Below are 8,292 nucleotides of genomic sequence, written 5' to 3'. Positions count from 1 at the left end.
TTTACTCAAAAACGTCAACCAGCGAAATGTAATTTTTTATTTTTCCTTACACACGCTCATTTTTATTTTTACTCTCCCGAAAACTTTGACTTTTGTAGGTTTGATGTCAATTTGGCTTCTACCTGTGTTTATTGTACCATGGTTCACACCCAAGGTGTATTAAACAAGGTGTGATTGACAATTCAATGCGGCTCTCTTTTAAGGTACTATTATGTCAAAAAGTATAAACAAACGAATTAACCCTTAGTTTTGCATGTATCTTGTCAGCACCTATGCTTTTATTTCGATTATAGTTTTGTTTTATTTACATTATCTGGAATATATATATTTTGTCAATAAAATAAAACAAATTGTTTATAAAATAGTTTTAGTAATTTTCTTGTTTTTAATTTCCCAAGTTTTATGCTTTTGTGCGTTTATTTTTATATTTAAATTTTTTATCCTAAACATTATTCGACTTTTAGAAAAGTAGGATTTTACATTTGTTTCCAATTTTATATGTGAGCTTAACTAACAATTTTGAAATTAAATTTTTTTCATGCGAAATAGTTTTCCATTAAAGACTACGCTTCGAGCAGTTTTAAATTAAGCTCTTCCAAACTTGCTTGCATGATTTTAATTATTTCGGTAAGAAGAAATATTTCTGTTCTCAATGTATCCTCGTCGCGTTCTAAATCCTCACTCGTTTCAGTTATTTCGTATGGCATTGGGACTGCGCCTGGGTATAAACGAGCTCGTTTGAAAGTGCTTGATGATCACTAATGAAATCACTTTCCTTGAAGTGGTTTTCACAAACGCGAGATGAATCACGTAGTACAACACCACAGCTTTCTTCGCATCGCTGCCGTCTTAATTCACAACTAGGTGGTTTAAAACATCGCACTATTTTCGTGTCCTTACTTTTATTGCATACAGCGCACCGTTCAAATTGTTTTCTCCGTTTCATCTTGGTTTCCTTACATTAAATATTTAAGAAAAGTCGAACGTATTTACTTATTACCCAACTTTAAATGTACTTACTTGCTCTCCTCGGCGGTTTATCTCTTAACAATTTCATGTTTATTAAGAAAATTTGTTGCTGAAAAATTTTTTGAAACAAATTCAAATTAGAAAAAAAATTTCAAATGGGTTAAGAATTCATTTTAGTTTGACATTATAGCCTGTTTCTTATGAGAGCAATGTCAAAATCAATCACACTTTGTTGAATACATTTTGGTCACACCAAGGCATAACAAGGTAGAAGTGATTTCGACATTTCTCTCTTTCGAACTGCGACTGAAATGTCAACTCTTAACCTTATACAATTAAAAATTCTAATTTTTTAGTTTAAAGTTTCAATTGTGAGCTATGCTCAAGAACGATAGAATACAAGATTGCGCATTCCCGCAGAATGACATTTGTGGCAACGGGTAAACAAAGAATTTGGCGAAGAACAATGAGTTGACAGTTGTGAATTTGCAATGAGAAAACGTGTTTTCTTCACGATTCACCAATTTTTCAAGCCATCTTATAGCAAATTAAGCACAACGTTAACAAAAATTATACAACCACTCTTGAAATTTGTTCAAAAGAATAGAAAGAATTTTGTGTTTGTATTGCAGGTGCCGGAAAAGTGATAATATCTTGTCGCAGCGTATGTTTTCCTGGTCGATGATTGCTTACCTCCTATTTTAATTTGTAAATTGTGGTATTTCAACGTTTTCAACTTAACATGTCGTGTTTAAAAGTGGTGCTTTCAATTGTATGTGGGCTGGTGTTGCTGTTTGAGAACTGTGAAGCTGTGGAAGCTTTTGATAAATCTCCAAAGACCAAAAGGAAAAATCAACTAAGATGCCGCCTTGTAAATCACGCACTGTGCTTGTGGAATCATTTAATTTGTGTCGCATTAATATAAGCTTTGCTTACAGGGTTTGGAAAAAATAAGTCGCGGCAAGCATGCCGGTGGTGATTCAGCTTAATTTCCATAATTTTCCATAAATGAAGTGGTGCTTTATCATGCGCGGAATGCACTTAAAGGCATGGTACGTCCTCAGAGTTTAAAGATTTGTCAATTCCAAATCAACACGGGCTTCATACCGGAACAAGAAATATTGATAACATTTTCCTCGAATGATCTCGATGATTTACCGGATGCCGATCAGGTTCCTCATGACTTTTCGGTTTCGCTGTCGTTGAGTTTCACGGATAACGAATTTCCGCCGAGTAGGAATCCTCCTTGGTTACCAGCAAAGCCCATAAGAAACGCACAACATATATTTAGTTCGCAATTAGAATTCGAGGAAATGGTGGATAATTTCGGCAAGTCCCTATAGTGTTTCCACCCATTTCATTAATATATTTATTTTCCTTACTACAGTGACCAAACCTAGTTCCATCAACAAACCTACGCCTGTTAGGTCAGCTGCTTCGGTAGATAACGCCTATTTTACCAGATGCTACCGAAATAAAGCAAGAGGATGTACCTCGAATCCAACCTCAACCATCACCAGCTGCCGGTGCAAGATCCACAAGCCACTGTTATGCCACCGAGTGAAGCTAGTTTCGATTTGCTTGGAGCATTCGGGGATGATAATTCATCTGGCATTGGCTCTGTTCCAATACCTGATATTTTAGGTAAGGATTTGGTAGATTCAAAAAAGTCTTAGGGCTGGTTTCTCCAACTCAACTTAACTTAGTTTAGCCACTTTTTGGACTTAAGTCAAAATTTAGCCTACGTTTTACACAGCTTATTCATGACTAAGTCAAGAAAATTGGCTTAACTAAGTTAAGTTGAGATGGAGAAACCAGCCCTTAGACTTTTAGGCGGCCATCCAAATTTATATTTTGCTAAGTTCTGAATTGATACCTACATTTCTATTTTAGAAATTAATGTACAACCAACTTCAAATGCCAACCTTGATGATATCTTCGGCTCAGTTGCTTCATCGGCGCCGAAAATCAACCTGAAGTTTGATATATTTTCTGTACACCAGCCGACACCAACTAGTGCAAACCAACCTGGTGTACTGGTGTGTGTCGCGTCAGTCTCAGCAAAATAGTCTTGCATCAACAACCAGAGCTTAGTACGTCATAGTTATTTTTCTTCTCTGTTTTTGGAAGCTAATGCAATGAGGTATAGTTTTAATAAACATTTATTCGATTTGAAATTTTTACTACTATAGTCTTTATTTTGCAGTATATTATATACATATATTTGCAGTATATTATATTTTCATTTATCCACTTAGTTAAGTTTAACTATAACGAAGCAAAATGATGAGTAAAACCAAGTAATTGCTATTAAATCTAAGTAAAAAATTATACAATTTAAATGATAATTATTAAAAAGATACATGCATACATATATACGTTAAGAACATAAATATCTGTGTTCGTATGGAAAAGTAGCTTATGTCGAAAGGTTGGCTTTAGTATAATGCGGCATTTCTTTTATTCTTTAAACGACAAGGAATTTTTTGATGAGACTTAATAAGAATATTGACTTTCTAGTATCGGAACTATTTCTTGCACGTTTATTTGCCAAAAGTTGTTCAACGGCTCAGCGCCAGCGAGTCATTCGCAATCGTATACTGCAAATGCCGATTTATATTAAAGTCAGCCTTTCGACATAAGCTACTTTTCCATACGAGCACAGATATATATAGGATATAAAATTTTAGTCTCTTTGTCAACTTAATTGTGGCCCTGAAAAGTGCCTCTTGTTGACTGGTATATATGTATTTATCTAAGCATAAAATTTTAATCTCTTTGTTAATTAATTGGCGGCCCTGAAAAGGGCCTTTGGATAAATCATATTATGTGCCTGCAAATAAATAAGTTTATATTTGTATAAAAGACGCTTGATGATTTTTTAAAACTAGGGACTTACGTAGCATGCAAGTATTTTAATTTTAGGCGTCTGAAATACTGAGATCAGTGCATGTGAAATGCGGACGTTGATTCATGCTTCAAGTAAAGAACGGTTAATTTCTACAAATTTAAAAACGCTTTAGTTCAAAACTTACCACATGTTTGGTATTTTATGCAATACTTACGGTTCTATAATGGTACCATATGGATCGATCTCGGTCATAGTTGCTTTGGCTTTTCCTTTTCGTTTGTGGGCATTTTCAACGAGTTCTTTATTGCAGCATGCTCAATGTGAGTTTTTACAAAATCATTTGTAATGAGCAAGCCGTCTTCGTTCAATGCCTTAAAGACTGACTCAAGACTTCGCATATGGACGCATATGTAATTGACAATAACTCCAAAATTATTTCCTTTTTCACAGGTTTCCCATTAATTAGGAAACCTTGATCAAGGAAATGATTTCGCAAAAGTTTTAGCAAGTGTGGCACGTCAGCGAAAACGTAAATCCTTTGGTCATTGAAAATAAACCTATGGAAATGAGAAGTATTATAAGAACTGAAATCAATAAGTTTAATTGTGATTATTTATCACGGTTGGTCTTCAGTTACGCCGAGATCATTAAAGAGGGCCCTATTGGTACCTCCAAGATCGCATACGACAGCCACTGCGTTATAGCCGCAATCTTTTAACTTCTGCAACATGCTTCGAAGCAAAACGGAAGTCATTTTGCAGTCGAAGTCATAAAAGATTGGCTGTTTCCACTTTGCCATGAGACCTGAAATATAAAAGGCCTTAATAAAGGTTTGATATTCTATAAAATCTTGATTGTAATGTTTACCTCTTAACATCGCTACCTGTACGTAGTTGACGGGGGCTAATGTTGAGTCCGACGAAACATCGTAACAGTAAGATTGTCTTACTTTCATTTCGTCGAAACTCAACACGCATAGCTTTTTTGCCTCGTTCATGTGGGTAGCGGCGGCCAATAACCGGAAGACTGGGGTTATAAGTCCGCGCGAAATGTCCAGTTTTTGTGCCCAACTTTGAAGTGTGCGGACCGATGGGAGTGGAAGGCATTGCTTATATAGCAACCTGTATGCTTTAGGACTGGCAGCATACAACGACATTGACTTCGCAATATCCTCTTCCGCCCATTTTCGTCGCTTCGACCCAGACTTCAGCTTCGCTATCTGCCCTTTGGTAAAGATGGAAGCTAGTGCATCTTCCACATTTTTCATTTCGGCAGCCATTTCATCCAAACGTTTTTGCAGTGACTCCATTTTCCATGCGTGTCTCTTCAATTGCAGGTCGGACTCCCGCTTGAATGTAGCGAGCTCGGTGCACTGCTTTTCGTTCACCTTTTTGAGGTGTGCATTTTCGCGCTTGAATGTCTCACTTCAAATAAGAGAAATATAAGATATTATTACATTTACACATAAAGATCTGCTACTTATTAACGTACACTTCCACTTTCAACACTTCCACTTCCTGAAGATCACTATCATAGTAAACAGAGTTACGGATAGGTGACGTCGAAGCATCAGCAGTACCGTCCCTGGGCCGATATTCTTTATCGCCTTCATTTAAACCAACTAATAAACCACTGACATTAATAATATAATATTTATAGTATAATATTTGCTACCTTCGCAATTTTTTAGCTCAATGATCTCCTCAACGCTGTCATCTTGTGACTCACACACCGGAGCAGGATCTATTTCCCACTCAAAAATGGTTGGCATGGCGTCGAGGCGAAGCGATGGTCCACTAGCAGTTCCTAAGACTTTTATTAGATATCGACATATATAAGTAATGAAAGTAAATGATATTTACTCATGTAATCATTATCCGTAAAGTGTTTCATGCATATTACGCTGGTGCCTAAATTGTATGGCTTCTCCTGCCGGCAGAACTCTACCCACTTTCTGGCCATGGCGTCGTCGCGGGGAAACAAAAAAAAACCTGCATTTGGGGCCTTTACCCCTACGGCTGCTGCAATTCAACACTCGACACGACATTTTTATAAAGTTTTTATTATAAATAAAACGTTTTTTACTTCAGAACGCACGAATTACTTCGATTTTTCACTTGAAAATACACAATACGTTTGCACTTATTTATAAACAAAAAGTTTGTTTACGTATTGCCATAAACGTCAAAGTCGGCAAAACCAAAGTAGCGGTTTCGGGAATGCGCCACCTTCAGTTCATTACACCATGAGCTGTGGTACTGATTTCAAATACACAATAAAATGAATTGGATTTAAGAGCGGTGTGCTGTGTGTGGCAAGAGCCAGGACAACAAACTTTATTGTGAAGTGAAGGGAAAAGGGTGGGCGAATAGCTGCGGTGTTTCATTGGAATACTCTTCGTGTGTGTGCGAGAACCATTTTAGGGCCAGTGACTTTATATTTGTTGCCCATTGCAAGTGAGTATTTTTAAGCGCTCTCGTTTGTTCCCAGGCACAGTACCTCTACCTTTCGATTCCCCAATGCTTCAATTATCCCAAGATTCGGCCGTACCTGAGGTGGCTGTGGGGAAGAAGTTATCGGTTTTGAGGCACATATGTACCCAAACTGAGCAAGTGTGCCATAAACAAGCACGACCGGATCCACGAGTACACTAACATACTATATAAGCATCCTTTAGGACTACAAGTGATTGTAAGTAGTCCACAGTTTGGTCCAAGCACATGTAAAATTCTATTTGCATTTAACATTGAATGTCCTGGGCTCGGACCAATTTTCCGCTTCTGCATTACATTGTAACCAATTTTAGATATAAAAAAATAAATAAAACAAAACTTTTGCCAAATGCGATTCGAACCGGGGTTCTAAAATTTTCTAAGCAGATACTCTCTGTGCATGCCAACGACGCACATCAAAATTCGATGACTAAGTGGCTACATATCAGTAACTCGTTAATTGTACCCGTTGTGCGCTACTGCGTGACATTGTAACCAATTTTAGATCAAAACTCATACCTTATGCATTACATACATTAGATACAAAACTACTACATACGACTATATTTTTCGAGCAACTGGAACAATGTTTCCTTCAGGGCAAATGCTCCGCGAACACTAATGATAAAATTTGGTACATGCATAACAAAGGTTTAATTTATTTGTTTACATTTTTTGACATTACAGTCAGCTATGAGAGAGCTCGACTGAGTTGTCACTTCTACCTTTTTGAATATACCTTGGGTCACACTACAAATGAATATAAAGAGAGGACTTAGGGTACACCCAAAGAAAACTTCTCTTAATTGAAGAAAAACAGCAATCAAAATGAAGAAAAATTGGAACGAAATAGCACTAAAGAAGTTTTATCCTCTTTTCATGCCCAACATTTCTTCAAAATGATAGATTACATCCACGGTTCCATATTCCATATCCAAGAAAAATTACGCATTCGGGAGAATTTTCTACTCATTCGGAAGAATTTTCGACCTTTAAGTAAGGAAAGTTTTTCTTTGATCCAGAGATGGATTTTTGGTTCAGTGTTCAGGTCGTTACAGTGAACAGTTTTCGCTTCTTAGGTGATCGCTTTAGCCAACTCAATGTCTAGAAACTTTATTTTCTCGATTTTTGGCTGCACTTCTGGGATTCGGTCGCACTGTGCGGCGGGACGTCCCGGCAAATACGAGACATTTGGCAACGCTAGTTCGTATGCACTGTTTACATATATCTGCGGGTGATGAGGTATGATAAAAAATAGCTAATTATCGCATTGGTTTCTTTTGTGGCAAACGGCAAACGGCAAACAATTTTGATATTTTTTTTTAATTATTAATTACATATTAATTGTATTTGTGAATACATATACATTTTTGAACGTTGTTATGTAAAATGAAAGCTATTGCCTCTTTCTGATTGGCTGAAGCAAAAAGCTTTTTGACTCAAGGCGCTGGCCCAATGCAGGCTTGCTTTGCGCGCCTTGCTGACTTCAATTTGCTTTGATTTACTTTGAAAACTTGCTTGGCCGAATGGTGGCTTGGAACGCTGTCAAAGTAACCAGCTGTCTGGTGGAAAAGTCAATGTCTGTTCCCTTAACGTTAATAATTATTTCCTAGAAAACTTTAAAAAATGTATGAACAAGTTTCAGATTTATTTTTAAATTCATGGGAAATAATGTTTGTATTTAAAAGAAATGATAATAATGATACATACATATCTATATCTACATTTACTAAAAAAATCATATCTTAAAAAAGCGATTTACTTGAAGAAGAAGTTTTTTTCCTCTCGTGTAAAATTTGTAAAAGTGGGCTTTGCAACTTTTTACTATAAGACAACGATATGTTAAATAAAATATGGAAACAATGAATCATTTTTATTTCATTTCGAATTACCTGCATTTTCTGTGACTTTTTTAAATTAAGTAAGCAAAAATTTGTTTGAATTTATGTATTTTGAAAGGAACATACCTCTTTGTCAAAA

Source organism: Rhagoletis pomonella, unplaced genomic scaffold (genome assembly GCF_013731165.1).
Source record: "Rhagoletis pomonella isolate Grant_MI unplaced genomic scaffold, Rhpom_1.0 Rhpom_scaffold_00044, whole genome shotgun sequence".
NCBI classification, from domain to species: Eukaryota; Metazoa; Arthropoda; class Insecta; order Diptera; family Tephritidae; genus Rhagoletis; species Rhagoletis pomonella.
Note: the sequence above shows the minus strand (reverse complement) of the source record.